Source organism: Schistocerca nitens, chromosome 5 (genome assembly GCF_023898315.1).
Source record: "Schistocerca nitens isolate TAMUIC-IGC-003100 chromosome 5, iqSchNite1.1, whole genome shotgun sequence".
In the NCBI taxonomy this organism is placed as follows: Eukaryota; Metazoa; Arthropoda; class Insecta; order Orthoptera; family Acrididae; genus Schistocerca; species Schistocerca nitens.
This window is the reverse complement of record NC_064618.1, coordinates 463,382,872-463,402,542: the sequence shown is the minus strand read 5'-3', so window position 1 is coordinate 463,402,542 and position 19,671 is coordinate 463,382,872.

Below are 19,671 nucleotides of genomic sequence, written 5' to 3'. Positions count from 1 at the left end.
ATATATGTTTGTACCTTTTTTTTTCCTAAGCGATGTTCTTTGCATATAACAGAAATTGCTCGTCCTGTTTGTCCTGTACAACAGGCTGGACATGTATCACAGCTAATTTTATAGGAGGAAAAGATGCAGTCATATATAACTCATCCTTTGCCGATTAATTATTAATCGTAGGCCGTAAGCCTAAAGAAGTTCATGACGTCTGTATATTGCACACAGAGTGTAAAGGCATCAGACTTAATATTCTTGAGGGAGTTTGAAAATTTCAAACCGCTTTCTTTGAATTAAGGTTTCATTCTTAATGATTAGTTGCTGTTACGTAATATAAAAACATTTGATGGTGTAAAGCCATTACTTAGAAACGCCTAAAGTTGACTCCTCTTTTTCCTTAGAGTAGACTGAAATGTCGTTTCCCTCTCTCTTTTTCATTTATTACATTGTACTTGTTTCGTACAAAATGTACCTAATATTTGTTGTAGCATTATCTTACATAATTTTCCATTTTGCGTAATGCTATATCTTAATACGCTATTTAAAATATTTTTTGTAAATTAAACAGGTGGTATCTTCGACTGTTACTAATGGCGTGACTTGTTTCGTGTTCACGTTGTGGCAACTTCGGCATGTGAGCCTCGTAGCCTGATGTCACCTCTAGGGACTGTTTTCTCTTGCAGACAGCGTCGTGTTCTTGGCCATGTAGCTATAATTTTACTGGCACTCGACAGCGTTGTCAGTTTCAACGGCTTTAATTATATGAGGTGTTAACAGTAACTGAGGAAGTATGTTTATGTGACGGGAGCATTAATACTCTTAAATTTGTTCGTCAGTTGCTACATGCGTGTACAGTCTTTTTATAAATCTGTTATTCCTTAGTTCTACTCTGTGTTAATGTTTGTTTGTAATCCTTTTGGTAATTGTGGAATTGCTGGTGACGAGACCCAAGTTGGCGCCGAAACCTGGTGAAGTAAAATTTTGTTGCCACCAGTTGACTGTTTTACGCTTGTCATATAAACTTGTACGATTGCTGTCCCACAGCCATGTTTAGAATTGAAACCTATGTCACAGAATGCCAACTTAGTTTATAAATGATCAAACTGAGTTTCCTAGTTTTAATCTGTCAGGAAGTTTCATAACAGCGCACGCTCCGCTGCGGAGTGAAAATTTCATTCTGAAAATATAATGCTATCCACATAATAAAACTTTTATTCATTTGTAATTAAATGTGTCTGTTACTGCGTGACATAAAAATTTAACACTACCCTTTGTAAACACTCTACATGTCACCATTTTTTATCTTCTTTCTACGTAATATCTTTGTACGTCGCACCTCGTTTTATTTGTTTTTATGACAGTCAGTTGTTACCAGCCGACTGCCTAAGATGTCGAAATATGGTTGGTGAACGAATGAAAATAATTTTTGCAGAAGTGTTTTCTATTTAATATTGTGAATCATTTTTGTTTTTTCTTCTTGTCGCCGCGTTCCTAACTCGTCCCCATGCTTAGATGCACTAGACAGGTCTTACTCCCAAGAGATTTTCCATACAGTAAATGATGTGTGTCAAGAAATTTAATTAATCCATGCATTCCACAGCAAGCTTTAGATGTCGCCCTCCCCTGCCATACCCAACCCCACACACCAAACGTTATGAATCAGTCATCATTAGAACTCTGTCCAGTTAGCATAGCTATCCTGAAAATGATGGATTTGACTCAAACGTAAGATTTTAGTAATTTTCACATGTCATTCCCATTGCACCTCTGGGGTTGTGAGTATGGTTGGCATGCCATAGTAACCCGTCAGTCCACTCCACCAACACCGAAAACTATGGATTCAAAAATGGTTCAAATGGCTCTGAGCACTATGGGACTCAACTGCTGAGGTCATAAGTCCCCTAGAACTTAGAACTACTTAAACCTAACTAACCTAAGGACAACACACACATCCATGCCCGAGGCAGGATTCGAACCTGCGACCGTAGCGGTCGCGCGGTTCCAGACTGTAGCGCCAGAACCGCTCGGCCACCAGCGGCCGGCAAACTATGGATTCGACACTACTATAGTCCGATTGAAATTACAAGATAATTTACACTTAACGCGGTGGAGCTAGTTTCCTTCAATCAGAGCGCTCAACGTCACGTTCGCCATTGCCAAATGCCATAACAATTGGTGAGTTCACTTCCATTACCTTATCCGGCTTTCTTTCGTGACGTGTTTGGATCTCGAACTATTGGTTTGGCACTTTTATTTCGTCGCTCATGATAACCACACCAAAAGAAACGCAAAATGATGCTGATGAACGCGATTCAGCGTCACATATGCAGTTACCATAAAACGAAGGCGTCGGTTTACAATAGAGATAAGCTTCGCAATACGTTGCGTGGAACCGAAACCGAGCTTTGTGGTATAGCACAATGGTTAGCCCATAAACTTCTGTAAAAGGTCATAGGTTCAAATCTCGCCAAGTGCAGTGCTTTTTTTTTAAATTTCTAAATATAAACAAAAGGGTCTGATTATCACTTTTATTCAGATAATGGGTGTAATGCAATTTGCTTTTATTTTTAATACTTTTCCGCATTATTTTCATAATTGTATTGCCTTTTTAAAAATTTACTCTTGTTTTTCTTCCTGTCATTCTTTGTAGGTTCGGAATCTGCCTGTGTCGCCTATAACCCGCAACCAAGTAAAAACGAGAACTGCTTGTCTATTTTTTCTGTCTTGATTTTGCTCGTAGAAGTTTGCCTTAATCGCCGTTAACAAAGCGATCGTGATTTTAGTTCTGCCGCAGGTTGTCGACCATCGTTTTCTTGAATGGGATACATTGCACATTGCGAGTTGTGAATAGCATAGGACATCAGTTTAAATTCAGCACTACAAAGCGCGTCGACTATCGCAGTTTAGTCGTTGGTCACTTTAAATCAGCTGTCGCAGAGCATCTCGCAGTTTCGACGTACCTCCCGGCGGCCACTACCAACATTTCTCGCGTTACACATTAACAACATTTTTAAAGTGACCCCCCGTATTTGTGTGTCACCTGTAACCGAGCGGTAGCTGACAGCCGATGTGACAACACTGTAGCGGCAAGCGACAGACGTCAACTATCAAGTAATTTTAATCGGACTATAGAGTTCATTTTGGATCATTTCCATGTACTTCTCGCATTAAAACTGTTCCACATCCCGAAGAGTGTTAACAATGCCTTATCCCGGCAATATTTTTTTCCACATAGTAAGTCATTGACTGTGTGTCCCATTTGTATTGACCACCCCAAGTAACTTTTTGTCTAGAAGCAAAATAAAAAGGCAAATTATGTTTACCTAAGTGGATGATACTAATCAGCATGACTGCCTTTTTTTGTAACTTTTTTCGTCATGAAGATATAAACAACAGTACATACTTTTATTTAATGTCCCATTGTTTCCTTGTTTTTTTTTAAAAAAAATTCGGCAATCCACTTCCTTTCCTCAAGACCTGTTCAAAAACGTACCTCAATATACAATTCAGGTGAACATGACGTTAGTAAAAAAGTAACAGAATGACTTTCCTATAATGGCACATGTTGCATGACCCAGGGCAGTGTAACTCGTCCACTTATTAGAGTTGACATTAAAAAAATGGAAAAACAAGGAAAATGCAGATCGGCCATTCATTCAACCGTCTTCAGTTGAAGGATTGTGAGAGTACATGAACGGAGAGAAAGTGGATATGGTACTCATCTATGGAGAATTTTAAGACATCAGGACAGTACTTGCTGTAATGTTTTATTATGTACAAGACGGATACATGTAGTAAGTAGTGTAGTACCTTTAAACTATTTGTTGTACAGTAAAGGCAGTCCTTGGCTAAAAACTGCAGCGTCGTTACTCATTACTTTGGTGGTTGAAGGTCGGCGTAAGAGCATTAGATCAGCTACATTGCTCTGGGTATCTTCACTGTGTCAAATTTGTGTTACGGTTTTAATAAATTCACGTTTACTTGAATGGTGCACTATGATAAGTTTTGGGACATATGTTTAATAGAGGAAGTGGATTATCGAATAAAAAAATATAGGGTGCTGTTTAAAGAACACGTACTTTTGTTTATATCTTGATTTTCTTGATTTTTTTTACTTTCCCTCTGGACAAAAAAATACAGAGTTCGCTTGAAGTCGCTTCGGGCGTTCCCTTTTTGCGAAGGTACGTATCATCCAATTGCGCATCGGACATCCCGCACAAAAGCGAGAATATATACGGGATTTCAAAGTGCATAATTCATGCAGGCTTTTTGATTTCTGGTTATTCGCACGTGTAACATGTCCCGGTTGTTCAGTATTATGTATGTCGCTTCTGCCGCACGTGTGGTTGCGTAAGTTTATTAATTTTATATGGTAGTAGGTATTGATTTCACCATGCCTGAAATAGGAATAAAACTGTCGTCAAAACTGAACAAATATGTGACGGACTTCCCGGATACATTCGGTGGTGATTAGACAGTCTCATTCGGTAAGATGTGTGGTAAATCAGTGGACTTCAGTCAGTGTTCACAAATGATGCAACAGTGTTGAGTGAAACGCTCAAGGGTAAAAGCTTCGAGCTGGGAAGCGTTCGTGAGATCACCAGTAGCAGCATGTTGCAGAAGCATCCGCTGGCGTATTAGATAGTAATTCACGAGGTCTGTATTCTAATGATGCAAAACTGTAGTTCCAGACGGTATACCATTCAGTAAGTTAAAGAACCCCAGCGGAATTCATCTCTGTCCCATCACACAAGACTATGCACGTCCTTTGTACGACTGTGAAAATTCTATCTGCCACAATGTTTCAAAGAAATTTTGAGAAAGAATACGCGAAAGACCCAGTAATGCTGATATTTGAGTGGGAATATTGAAATGTTACTCAACTGGCCGGAAAACTGGAATGTCTTTGTTGAATTGACAGAGGCTGGGGAGAGTTCATTAGTCCTTCTAAGTAAGATGTGAAAGCTGTCAACCATTCCTCCATTACAAGCCTTGTTAATGAATCAGTAGAATTTCTGTTGTCCAGTGTTATTCGCTACGGTAATGTTGTTTTCCTCTTAGCGAGGTGGCCAGGTGCGAGTAGTACTCGAGCACTGAGGGTTCCGTACAAACATAATTATGTATACAGACAGTTTATCCATTCCTGAAATCGAAAATATTTACTATTTTTGCCTGTTATCGACATCGATACTGGCAAGATATAGGTCCCAGGGAATCTAAGACTTTCGAGAATGTTTCAGTTTTAAGTCTGACGTCGGATAGCAAATGACAAAAGAAATAATTTTTTCGTGCGATATAATTACAAATTAACAATTTCAGATTTTCCCCTTTACTTGTACTGCGAAACCTTGCTTCTTGCCAAATTTCATTGTTCTAGGTCAACGGGAAGTACCCTATAGATTTTGATGACGGTAGAGTTCTCGAGTGTTAAAATATCTAAATGGCCGTATCTTTTGATTGCATTGACTTACAAGGTTAAAATATTTATTCCGCCATAATCGTTTATGAGAAAAAGGGTTTTTAGAAGTCGGTCAAACACACACACACACACACACACACACACACACATGCGCACGCGCGGATGGATGGACGGACGGACGGACGAACGAACGGACAACAAGACGGTACTATAAGGATTCTGTTTCTACAGATTGAGGAGCGAAACCATGAAAAACAGCTGAGGGATTACCAATAAGTAATCCTAAAACGATTCACGTCGCCTGCGTATTTCATATGTCACATCGTATGTGCGAGAAAATAGGGACATTTTTCCCAGTATTGATTCACTGATCGTCGGCGAGAAAAATATTTTTGTTAAAGAACTATACAGAATTGAACATCTTTTCAGAACATAGATCGGGACGTGAGCCTGACCCCATGCCCCATCGTGACGAGGTTAGTGTAGTAAGAAGCTAAACATAGTGGAGGCTTCTACAGTCGCTGTTGGTTCATGTTCTCGTTCAGCCATCCAGTTTGGGGTTTTCTGTGTTTTCCTACACCATCCAAGGTAAAAGCTAGGATGGGTGCTTCGAGGAGGACATGACAGATTTCCTTCCCCACCCTTTTCCCCCCTTGCGCGCTTAAGCTCTCGTGCCCTAGTTGTCGACGGGACTTTAAACCCTAATCTTCCTTCCTTTCTTTTCGACGGGATGCTAAACCCTCGTCTTCCGTTTTCAATCACTAGTTAGTGGGGTCTGCATTTTTGTACAAGTTCGAAACAAGATTAGCTTTAGTTAAAGTAAAATATTACGTGTCTAGTGAATGTAATTATACACTTTTCTTCTGACTGGTGCGGTACGCGAGGTTGTAGTGCTTTCACAGCGCTCGGAAAGGAAGACGAAACTAAGACCAACACAGCTTTTTATGCGTACTGGTGACACTCTGGCAAAGGTTGCTGATTGATTAACAAAGAACTAGCTTCATGTAAATATATAATACTTGCGACCCTACCCGGTTTCGCATTCGTAGCAGTAAGTATCTGAACGAAGTTGCAGCGCCTGTGTTGTTCCGAAAGAACTTCTGAAGAACACCAGCACTGCAATGTCGTATTTCTTCGCGACCACCGGGCAAGTGACTTTCAGTTAATAAGTCTCCCTCTTACGCGAATATGCATAACGAATGTACCAGTGCAGATTTTAGACACATGGTTGATGACACGGAAGTTTGTGCCTGGCCATGAGTGGTGCACAGCTAGCCAAACGGTGAGGCGACCGCTCGCGATAAGCGGAAAATCCGGGTTCGAGTCCCGGTCAGGCACAAATTTTAATCGTCGCCATTCTATTCCACAGCTGATGGTTGTCCATATTCGCAACTGTGGATACATTTCGGGTACTAAGTACCTATTGTCGGTCAACTTGTTTAGAATATGTAATTATATACAGAAACCTTCCTTGTGAATTAGTCTGTCTATTAGTGAAAACCGTATCAAAATCCTTGCAGTAATTCCTGAGATTAGCCTTCACAAACTGGCAGAAAAACACGGCGGGTGACTTTATAATGTGTGTAGATTCTCGTCAAGCCTCGCTGCTCTCTGGTGTTGCGAAGGCCGTTATTTTAATGTTTTTCTCGAAGTTACCCAAGAATACATATACTACACACTCTTCATTACTTAGCAGTAATAAATTGTATTCACTGAGCTTCGAAGGGCATCAGTCTATCTATTAGTGAAAAACGTGTAAAAATTTCTACAGTAGTTCCTGAGATTATTAGAGACAAAAACTTCCACTGGGGACTTTATATTATGAATAGATACAGACAGCTGTAGATGTGATATGGAGCACATTGTTTTGCTCTTCAGAGACTTGTTTCGGAACAATTGTCACTCTTCTTCGACTGACAACCTATCTTGCCGGCCGATGTGGCCAAGCGGTTCTAGGCGCTTCAGTTCGGAACCGCGCTGCTGCTACGGTCGCGGTTTCGAATCCTGCCTCGGACATGGATGTGTGTGATGTCCTTAGGTTAGTTAGGTTTAAGTAGTTCTAAGTCTAGGGGACTGATGACCTCAGATGTTAAGTCCCAATCCGCAGCTCATGGTCGTGCGGTAGCGTCCTCGCTTCCCGCGCCCGGGTTCCCGGGTTCGATTCCCGGCGGGGTCAGGGATTTTCTCTGCCTCGTGATGACTGGGTGTTGTGTGATGTCCTTAGGTTAGTTAGGTTTAAGTAGTTCTAAGTTCTAGGAGACTGATGACCATAGCTGTTAAGTCCCATAGTGCTCAGAGCCATTTGAACCATTTTTCTGTTAAGTCCAATAGTGCTCAGAGACATTTTTGAACAGCCTATCTTAACGGTGGTAAGGTCGACTTGCCGGCTTTGTATTCGTATATTCGTTTTGTAAGGGAGTGTTTTCAACTTTTTGGTTCGGAAATAGATAAATATCGTTTTTCCCAAGTGAAATTACGCGCCCCTAATTGTTTCTGTATATTCCAGCGTGTATTCTGCGTACACGTGTAGGTTGCAGCAGTCGCTGCCTGTGGTATGCGCCGAGCGTCAGCAAACGTGTGTCCCATTTGGGTCCCCGTTCTCTAGAAGCTTGGTCGGCTCTCGGTACACAGTGTCAGCGCTGACTGGCGGGAGGTAGTTGCGACGCCTGTCACGAGTGTTGTCGCAGGAGAACCTGCGTCACGGCAGTTACGACACGGGGCGTGGCGTAACCAGCCAAGGCGGTCGCCAAACTACACTGCGTCTCACCACACCTTTCCCCTCTGCGCCGCTGCCAGCTCTTTTCGTTATTCATATTTCGGTGAGCATGTCGTTTCCAAACAATTATTCTCATAAACCGTATCCTTCTCATTTCGCTCAATGTTTCAAAAGAAAATGTTACGCAGCGCTTCAGCTCCGCGATGAATAAAATCACTAGGCGTGATGTGGTACATCAAGAAAGTTGTAAGTAACGCAAAAGATTGCATTTTTTGGGGAGCGGCGGGGGGCGGAGGTGACGTTACTAAAGTGTAATTGAAATCGAGATCATTAGAGACGACGCTACAGCTCAGGTGGAGACGACTGAGAAAAGAATACGAATAAGTATAGACACAGTTGAGGGGACAGTCCAGACCTCACACGGACTGCTTCGAGGCATCCTTGAAAAGCCTAAAGTAGAACTATTGAAACAAAATCTGATCCTAACTTGCTAAAGTTCATGACTTCTGAGACTTCGCTCTGTAGACACATAAAACAACTATCTGTGCCGCTTTATCGAAAATAATTTTTTTATAACACAGCGTAGCCTATCCTAAAAAACAATAAAAGAAAAAGGAATTCTTCCAAAAATTATAGACAGAGAGAAGACAGGAAAATCGATGCACCACGAAGGAATTATCCAAATGGGACGGGATTCGGTATATGTGACGTAAATGTACAGGCAAACAGAGCATTACAATTTCAGAAATACTGGGTGATTTGTTCAAGAGAAAGAGCTTTACAAATTGAGCAAGTCAATAATGCGTTCGCCTACCTCTGGCTCTTATGCAAGCACTTATTCGACTGTACTCCTGAGGGATATCGTGCCAAATTATGTCCATTTGGCGCGTTAGATCGTCAAAATCTCGAGATGGTTGCAGAGCCCTGCCCATAACACTCCAAACGTTCTCACTTGGGGACAAATCCTGTGACTTTGATGGCCAGGGTAGGGTATGGAAAGTACGAAGACAAGACCCTCGCACCGGCCGGTGTGGCCGTGCGGTTCTAGGCGCTTCAGCCTGGAACCGCGTGACCGCTACGGTCGCAGGTTCGAATCCTGCCTCGGGCATGGATGTGTGTGATGTCCTTAGGTTAGTTAGGTTTAAGTAGTTCTAAGTTCTAGGGGACTGATGACCACAGACGTCAAGTTCCATAGTGCTCAGAACCATTTGAACCACCAAGACTCTCGCCGTATGGGAGCAGGCATTATCTTGCTGAAATAGAAGCCCAGGATGGCTTGTCATGTGGGCAACGAAACGAGACGTTGAATGTGGTCGACGTACTGCTGTGCTAGAAGCGTGCCGCGAATAACAACTGAAGGAGCCTTGCTACGAAAAGAAGTGGCAGCCCACACTATCACCCTTGGTTGGTGGGCCGTGTGGAAGAGGACGACAGTCAGTTTGGTATCCCACCGAAGGCCAGGGCGTCTCCAGACACGTCTTCGGCCTTGAATCTCATTGACTGGAGTACAGTTGTCTTGTCTTACAGCACAGCCGTACGTCGACGATATCTACGCCCCGTTTTTTTTTTTTTCCGCTCTTCGTGGCAAGCTATTCTGGGCTTGAATTTCACCAATAAGATGCCCGCTCGCACAGGGCGAGAATTTCCGCTGCTGGTCTTCGCGCATGGCAAATCCTAAATTGGCGAGCAAGGTCGCGGAATTTCTCCTCAATTGAGAGCTTATGGAGAATAATGGGCAGAGCCCCTCCGCTAACTCGGGATTTTGACGGTCTGACGCGCCATTTGTTCAGACTTTGGCAAGATACCCCTCACGAAGACATGCAACAACTCAGCCGATCAACGCTGAGCCGAATAACTGCTTGCATAAGGTCCAGAGGTGGACCAACGCGATATTGACGTGCTCAATCTGTGAAGTTCTTTCTCTTGAATGAATCATCTTACTTTTCTGAAACTGTAATCATATGTTTGTGTGTACATGCACTTCACATCAATCGATTTCCGTCCCATTCGGATAATTTCTTCGTAGTGCGTCGATTTTGTGTCTTAGAATGTATTTTCGTTTTTTAATATATTAAAACCGCCGAAGTTCCGATCTGCTGTGATTCGTCTTGTACTAATCGCTATTTCGAGTAGTCGTCCACAAGAAGCTTCTTGATGAAAAGAGAGTGAGTGCTAAATATGGAACTTTAATGAAAAATGTCTCAAAACAACTGGTGGATGGATCGGCGCAGACTGAAACCGTGTGTCAGCACGATAATCGACTCTTCCCTTCACCACGTCAAAATTAACAGAAGTTAATTAGGATACTAGGTAGTCTCAGGTCGCTTATTTTATGATACCTAACGGTTCCGTTGGCACAATACCATCTTCCTCGCGTAATGCGCAGAATTCGTCGTAGAAGTGAGAGGTAGTTACATTGTAATCACCAGTTACCGCATACTTTTAGAACTTAACTCATACTTTTTGAACTTCCCTGTTGATCATCCTCACATCTACTTTTCTATTATGCAATCTGACGTCGGTTTTGGTTTGACGCCTATGTGATCGCAACAGGTACACGGTTGGTCGCATGACCCGTTTTGCTAAATTTCTGTTGAGTGTAATTATTTGATTATCGTCCGCCTCTGTTGCTGAGTGCCCCGCGCGGGTGACCGCCCTGAGAGAGACACAGGTTTGATTCCGGTACTGCCAGGTGAGGATTGCAAAGGGGTGCACTCAGCCCTCGGAATGCTACTACACCGAGCAGTAGCTGGACCAGGTTTGCTAATCTGTTAATGACCGCGGGAGTGCTATGCTGAGCCCCCCCCCTCCCCCCCCCTCCCCCCCCCCCATATCCCACCACAGTGACGCCATTGTCTGAGCATGACACAGCGGTCGGGTTGGGGCCGATTAGTCTGTCTGTGACCAGAACGGCGGCTCCTTCCTTTCATTTTTTTGATTTGATTATCAGCTCCTAGAAAACCGATCGTCGCTTACCAAACCGTAAACTGGAATTGTGTATGCTTCTGTTATTGCGCCATGGCTGGCTGTATCTAAACTCGGGTAGATCACATGGAGTAAATTGTGTGTCCTTTATTTTACCAGATTCCCTTATTTGCATTGTGGAAGTGTATTTATCACAAATTTTAGTTGACGGGTATCTGTTATTTAGATCAGTTTTCAATTTTGCGTTTTTTTTTTTCTCTTCTTTTTAGCCTCAGGGATAATTACTGTCTGGTCGAGACGTATTGACCTTTCGTATAATTAAGAGTATTGTACATTGTACTTAAAATAATACCTCTTAGCCTCCAATTTCCTCTGTTATTGTTGGTGTTTCTGTCATACTTGGGTGTGGCATCTAGCTATAAAACGCTAATACCCCTACTCGTGGTATGTATGAACTAAATAGTTGGTTGGTTGGTTGGTTTGGGGAAGGAGACCAGACAGCGAGGTCATCGGTCTCATCGGATTAGGGAAGGAAGTCGGCCGTGCCCTTTGAAAGGAACCATCCCGGCATTTGCCTGGAGCGATTTAGGGAAATCACGGAAAACCTAAATCAGGATGGCCGGACGCGGGATTGAACCGTCGTCCTCCCGAATGCGAGTCCAGTGTCTAACCACTGCGCCACCTCGCTCGGTAAAACAGTTGATAGTCGACTTAGTATGATCATAATGTACATGTCCATGCGCGTTAACAAAGTTCTTACATTGTTCGAACCCTGAAACTTCCAACCTCCTGGAAAACAAGAACGTTTGACAAATAACAGCATCACAGAGAGCCTATATCCTCTGGCAGGGGAAACGTGATAGAGGCCCGTTTGAGATCGAAATATTTATCATAATACCCTGATCTGGCAGTAATAGGTTTAATTCCTCTGGTAATCTTAACCATACATTAATCTTTTATTTAACAAAACCTATCAGTGCCTGTTGAAGTATTACCACTGAACCAATCCCTGTCTTCTCCATCGTATGCAACTGTAAGAAATTCCTCACACTTCTCAGATTTCATGTACGTGTCATGCCTACATTTACGCTGATGTTGATGCTACTTCTATTGCTAATTACTGCTGCAGTTTTGAACTTTTCACTACCAGGCCCTTCGGTATTTGAAGTAATAATTTCCAAATTGCGCTGGCGCTCGACCATTTAGAAAACATCAGCCCTTGCAATATTATTCTGTTTTTGTTGTCAAGGGAGATGACTGAAGAAACGGATGTAGTCTAAGCGTCATGTAACTGCTGCAGCGTGACATTTTTCCAGGTGGGTTATTTGCGCTGTGCCCTCCGTTACGTGCCATACATAACCCTTTCAGAAATGTCCCGCGTTACGTGTCAGAAACTGCATCCAGTTCCTGTGTTCCGTAACGTAAATCTAGTCATAATTTATTGATTACAAAATAAAGCTGCAACTATAGCTTAGCAGTAAAACTGCGACTATTCCATAGCCCATTTAAAAGTTTTTTTCTTCATTGTATTTGCAAGTCATATTCTTTTATGTATTGGGCGGAAATGGCTTATCGGCTTCTTTCTTTCAATTTCTTTTCTGATGTCAACCTCACCACACTGCTGACAGACGTCATTTTCATGTCAACAAATTTTTTCCCATGTCCAAATCGTACTCATTATGGCATCTCGATTCAACGAGGCGGTCTGCGTCATCCAGGATAGTAAAGCCGACGTCCATCCTCTCACTGATATTTACTTCAGTGTTGGTTTGTCTTTTAGGGCAGTCCAGATGCATCGCAGCTACATACACAAAGTGCATGAAATATAGCGGAGAGTTTTGGAATATAACGCAATGTATTGGCGCCTATCGGACGATTAGGAACTTCGTGTCACTGCATCTCCTCCTCTACCTCGTCGTCCGCCACCAGGACTCAGTTTCACGTCTGGACCACGTGTCACGGCACTAGGGTGCGTTAGGGATCTCGGATACGGTTGCGCCTTCTTTGTCTGTAGATAAAGTAACTGCCATTTTTGGCAACGTTTTGTGCAAGTGAACAATGGCAAGTTGCCTTTGATCGAATTCCACGATAAACAGTAGATTCGCCGTCAGTTCGCAGGTCACAGAGGAGCAACTCCGCACTACCTCGAACCAGATCGTACATAGTAACATCCTTGCGTGTTGAAGCCAAACTTCACACTGGTGATCGTTACACTTTGATCATATCAAAAATTAGAATTTACTCTTCAAATTGAGATAACGGAGACTGTCGTGAGTAATTATTTCCGTGGCTATAATATTATTTTCTATAAGTGTAGAATTATGCGACTGGAACCAATCAGAATTGAATTTATCTCTTTGTTTCACTACCTCATAGTGCTCGAATACTCTACCGTGACGTTCACTGTTTGCTTACGGCCTTCGTCAAGGTGAAGATGTTTATACAGCCAGCATAATGTCGCAATCACATGTGCAGGAGAATTTCACTTAAACACACCATAGATTCAGTTCCATTCACCAGTGCCGAGGTAGTGTGTTTGATGCGTTGAAGCTCGAGCAGAGGGAATTGACTGTTAAATGTAGACTGCTCAATGGACACCAGCATACCTTGCCAATCCTTGCCCACCAATGGAACGAATTTCTAATAACCGTTTGAAGGCAACAAAGCCTCTTCAGATTCACACTAAGAACTGCTGTTTAGAAACTGTGTCACTGATCTCAGTATCTTAGGTCAAGGGTGGTACAGTTGTATAGTAGGGCTTCATAGGAGAAATAGATTTATTTAGGAGTCGAGAAAGTTCAGCAAAGAAACTATTCCCAACAAAGTGTTTTCGTTTGCCTGTTATAATTTTAATGTTGTCTGCACTGATGAGACAACGTAGCACGATTCGCATAGCATTTCTGTTTTCGCGATCGCGTCTTCAGAAATCGTCTTCCCACTAAGCTGTAGTGTTCAGTGCAAAGCTGTTCGTGATATTGAAGAAACTGAAGCTAGTAAATGTGATCCGGGATTGGCGGTGGGCGGCAGTATATCATCTGTTTCGAACCCTTCATTATTTTCTCAGCACTTTCGCGTACATACTTATCAGACAGAACATCCAGGTTTCCCTTCGCCTATTATAAAAGTAAAGTGAAAAGGGGGTGAGGGGACGGGGAAGCATTGTAGCATTCTGCTGGATTCCAATGCAAATGCGGAAACGAGCAAGCCCGATATCAGAGACAAGGACAAGAGATTAAAGCGTCCAAAAATGAGGTACCACCCTGCAGACTGTCACTTGGCTGGTGAATGAGACTATCAAGAGGAAACAAAATTTAAGGGCAACAACATTTATACGGTGTGAGACTACCCATTCGAGCACTGAGGCTGGATAAAATATCAATCTCACCCTTCTCAAGATACGTTACTCCAGCACTTGAATCCGAAAGTTTGCTGTGCCTTAAAGTAGACGTTACAAAATTTCTTGTTTGATGGAGTGTCTTCTTTTGTTGTGATAGGATGTCATGTATAATATTTCAACCATTTCAATTTCCTTGCGTCTTCTTGCACACATGGTTTTAGATCATGACGAATTTACTGCATGAAACGTGCGCACACGGGCGTGTGTGTGTGTGTGTGTGTGTGTGTGTGTGTGTGTGCGGGGAAGGGGGGGGGGTGTTTGTCGAGAAGATATGGTTTAACGTCCCTTCAGCTGCGAGGTCATTAAGGATGGAGCACGAGCTTGGTCTGGGAAGAAAATAGGTTGTATCCTGTTTAAAAGAACCGTTAAGTCATTTGTCTTAAGCGCTGTAGGGAAACCACGGAAAAACTAAAAACTCTGTATGGATGGTCGGCGCTCTATATGGATGGTCGGCGATTTCAGCGACCGTCCTCGCAAATTCGAGTCCAGTGCCTTACGACTGCACCAGCTTGCTCAGTTGTGTGTTGAGGAATCTGTTGTTCAGCGTGTTGGCAACATCTACGTTCTAAGTGTCCGACTTAAACGACGAGAGACGTCTTTTCTGTGGTTTGTCTGAATATATTTTCAGTGTGTGTGTGTGTGTGTGTGTGTGTGTGTGTGTGTGTGTGTGTGTGTGGGCGTGCGCGTGTGTGTGCGTGGGCGTGCGCGTGTGTGTGCGTGCGTACTTGTGTGCGCGTGCATTTGTGTCAGAGGGCATCAGCCGTTGCATGGGGCGCCCAGTGTCAAGCCAGAACGTCAGTTTGAGCCTCATTACAAAGTGAATGCTGTTTAATGTATAATTTTATGCGTCCAGTCGATACAGCGGCCTGAAATTAGACTGGTACGACATTCAGTTCAAGGATATTTACCGATGGTGACAGCAAAACACGAAGAGTAATCAGTATTTCCGACAAAGAATGAGTGCGGTTCCCACGCACACTGCGTTGTCTTCACATTATCATGCTGCAGTCTTTCTTAACCATTGCTGGAAATACTGATTAATCTTTGTTCGTTATTTCCAACAAATTGCATGCAAAAGAATTTATTATTCCCGATAGTTATGTCGATCTAGTGAAATTCCATTTTCTCGCGGTTTTTTGTATGTAACGTGATTTAAAAGTACGTTTACGTGAACATGAAACAATCAAGACAATTATGGTTTAGAATGGCTCCACCTACTGCACCACAAAAGTATCCTCAAAGGCACCAAAGAAGGAGCAAGTGAATTCGCTGTGAGGAAGACATACTTCGCTTGCCGTTCTGCAGTGTGTGGTGGAAGGTACTCCGCTCCAATATCATTCACTCCATGTCCTATTCCATTCGCCTGCAGAGCGAGACACACATCACTGTCGGTTTTCCTTCATACGCGGTGTAATTTTTACTATGTTATTTTCATCATTTCTACGTGAGATACTAGATAGCAGAAGTAAAAATATCGTAAATTCTACTCGTATACAGGTCCTCTAAATTTTCCGAACGGCGTTTCGCGAGAATAATGCCACACTTCTTTCAGAGATTTCCATGTTAAGTTTCCTAAGCATGGATTTCTGAAATCTTTAGGTTTCTTCTGTTAGTAGACTAAAAGTTTGATTAAAATTCTAAACACCTCTTAGTGGTGTGCCACTAAAGATATACACTGATCAGCCAGAACGTTATGACCACCGACTCGCTATTGATAGAACCCGTCCAGGCGATTCCAGCGTTACGTGGCGAGGAATGACTGCTCGTCAGACACACACACGCACACACGGTATGTGTAGTTTCAGTGAACGTGCTGTCCGTGTGTAGAATGGGAAGGCGCGCGATCTGAGTCTGACAAAGGGCAAATAGCGATGGCCCGGAGGTTGGGCACGAGCATTTCGGAAACTGCACGACTTGTCGGGTGTTAGGGGACTGCTGTGGTGAGGGTCTTCAACACATGGCGAAACCAAAGTGAAACCACTTCTAGACGTCGTGGGGTTGGGTGACCATCCCCGCGTTACAGATGTCGGACTTCGTAGGCTAGGCAGACTGGTAAAACAGGATAGCCGGCGAACTGTGACGGAACTAACATCGTACTCTAATGCTAGGCAGAGTACTTGTGTGTATGAACACACAGTGCACCGAATACTCCTAACGATGAGCCTCCGCAGCCGATTACCCATGCATGTGCCAATGATAACACTACGACATCGGCAACTACGACTGAAATGGGCACGTGATCATCGGCACTGGACGTTGGCGCTGTGGCTGAGCCTTGCGTGGTCTGATGAATCCCGATACCTTCTTCATCATTCCGATGGAAGGGCGCGAATCCGTCGTTTCAGGGGAACAGCTCCTTGACACCTCTACTACGGTTGGAGACAAGCTGGCGGCGGCTGCATTATACTCTGGTGAACTTTCACGTGGGCATCCATGGGTCCAGTAAGGCTCGTGCACGGCACCACGATAGCCAAGGAGTATCCTAAACTGGTTGTAGACCACATACACTTCTTTATGACGATCATGTTTCCCGACGGCAGTGGCATTTTGCAGCAAGATAAAGCGCCATGTCACAAGGCTAGGAGTATGATGGAGGAGTGGTTGGAGGAACACAGCGGCGAGTTCCAGTTGACGTGCTGGCAGCCCAGCCCGCCAGATCTGCGTCCGATCGAACACATAAGGGATGTGATTGAAGGTGGCGTCAGAGCTTATCACCCCCTTCGCCGGAGTTTATGGGTATTAGGTGACTTGTGTGCGCAGATGTGGTGCCAACTCCCTCCAGCGATCTACCAAGGCCTCACTGCTTCCATGCCAAAGACGGACATACCGGCTATTAGGTAGGTAGTCAAAATGTTCTGGCTGATCAGTGTACCATCATTGTATGAAACAAGCTAAACGTAGAAATTTATGTACTATGCTTTTTCATATCACGTGCTGACGAGAGATGAAGAGAATTTCGTTAGCAGAACTGCAAGGAGTGCTGTGGTGAGGATTTAAGAGGATGACTTGTAGCGCTGAAGAAGAATATGAACTTCTGGAGATCTTCTTGTATTTCGCTACAAATTTCTAGCGTAGCAACTTCTCTATGTAGAATACCATCATCTGCGAATAGCGTCCTAAAGCTTCAGACGTTGCGTGAAGATGTAACGCTCTTTTCATTTCGTAAACAAGTAAAAATCAAAAGGCTTGACACGACGACCGAGACTAGAGGGAAGGCACCAGTTGATGATCCTTACACCATATAGCTGATCCCGAGCACTTCACCTTTCAATTTCAGCGCATTTTTGCGCAGTTTGAACGCTAACATTAACAAGCGTTGTATTTCTGAATCTTCGTTTCTAACTAGTTATGTCTCGCCATGCTCGTAAGCAAAAGTATTGTATTGTACCTACGGAAGCCAATTAAAAGCGCACCAAGAAATTTTACGAGTAAAGTACTAAAGAATAAAACTTGTGTGTAGACGCCAATAAAAAATACAAAAAACAAGCGTTATGTCACTGTATTCGTATTTTCAAGAGCTTTCAAATCCCGTTCACAAAAATATTTTTCCGTTTACTTGCTTCAGTTCAAATGGCTCTGAGCACTATGGGACTTAACTTCCAAGGTCATCAGTCCCCTAGAACTTAGAACTACTTAAACCTAACTAACCTAAGGACATCACACACATCCATGCCCGAGGCAGGATTCGAACCTGCGACCGTAGCGGTCGCGCAGTTCCAAACTGTAGCGCCTAGAACCGCTCGGCCACACCGGCCGGCACTTGCTTCAGTGTCTCGGATGATACAAGAGTTAAGAACGTTAAGCATCCAACTACCCCTCTGCGTACCATCGTTTGTCAAAAGTCCGCAGCTCGTCGTCGTGCGGTAGCGTTCTCGCTTCCCACGTCAGGGTTCCCGGGTTCGATTCCCGGCGGGGTCAGGGATTTTCTCTGCCTCGTGATGACTGGGTGTTGTGTGCTGTCCTTAGGTTAGTTAGGTTTAAGTAGTTCTAAGTTCTAGGGGACTTATGACCATAGATGCTAAGTCCCATAGTGCTCAGAGCCATTTGTCAAAAACCTCGTTCCGGACTCTTGAATTTTGTGCGAAATAAAAGGAGTGTTACGTTTTATGCGATTCGCCATGTATGTATTGCAGACAGCATGGTCCTGTAATGGTCCCTTGGGGTACCCTGAAGCCACTTCGATGGCTGAAGATTTCTCCCCCTTAAGAATGACATGATACGATTTTTTTGCGCGGAATTCTTGTATTTAATCGCAAAACTGGTCTGATTTTCTGTACGCTCATGTCTTGTTCATTAGGTGACTGTGCGCAACTGTATCAAACGCCTTCAAAAGGTCAAGCAATACAGCTTCAACGTGGCCGTCGTAATCTACTGCCTTCTGGTTTCCGTACAGCATAAGCTACTCATCTGATACCTTTCGTCTACGCAGCGAAGTTTCTACTTTCGCGTATAGTATTTCACAAGCGCATGGCGGAGGATACATTGTGACAATATTATCGTTTTCTTTCCTGTTCCATTCACATTTTGAACGAGGAAAAATAACGGTTCACATGCTTCTTTTCGCGTCCTAATAGCTCCTGTCTTATTCATATTACCCCTACACGAGATCTACGTTGGTGTAGTGTAATGGACACGCAGTCTTCTTCGACAACAGGTTCTCCAGATTCACTCAACATGATTCCGTGCGCTGCGCGGGATTAGCCGAGCGGTCTACGGTGCTACAGTCAAGGATTGCGCGGCTGGTCCCGGCGGAGGTTCGAGTCCTCCCTCGGGCATGGGTGTGTGTGTTTGTCCTTAGGATAATTTAGGTTAAGTAGTGTGTAAGCTTAGGGACTGATGACCTTAGCAGTTAAGTCCCATAAGAATTCACACACACACATGATTCCACGAGAACTACGTTATATTTCTCGCACGGATTCCCATTCAAGTTCCCCGAGTATTTCTGTTACACATTCGTATCACCTAGTGGGTCTGTTACGACCCTAGAACTGCCTCTCTGGATTCGATCGATGTCTGTTCTCACACCTACTTGATAAGGGCTCCAAACATTGGAACAGTGCTCTAGAATCCTTGGACATATTTTCTGTTCGAATATAATAAATTTTCTTGAGACCGAGAAGCTTTTGTCCACGAATCGGTATGGTTTTAGTAAGCACTACTCGTGCGAAACTAAGTTTCCCATATTCTCACATGACATACTGCGAACTATGGATGAAGGGCAACAGT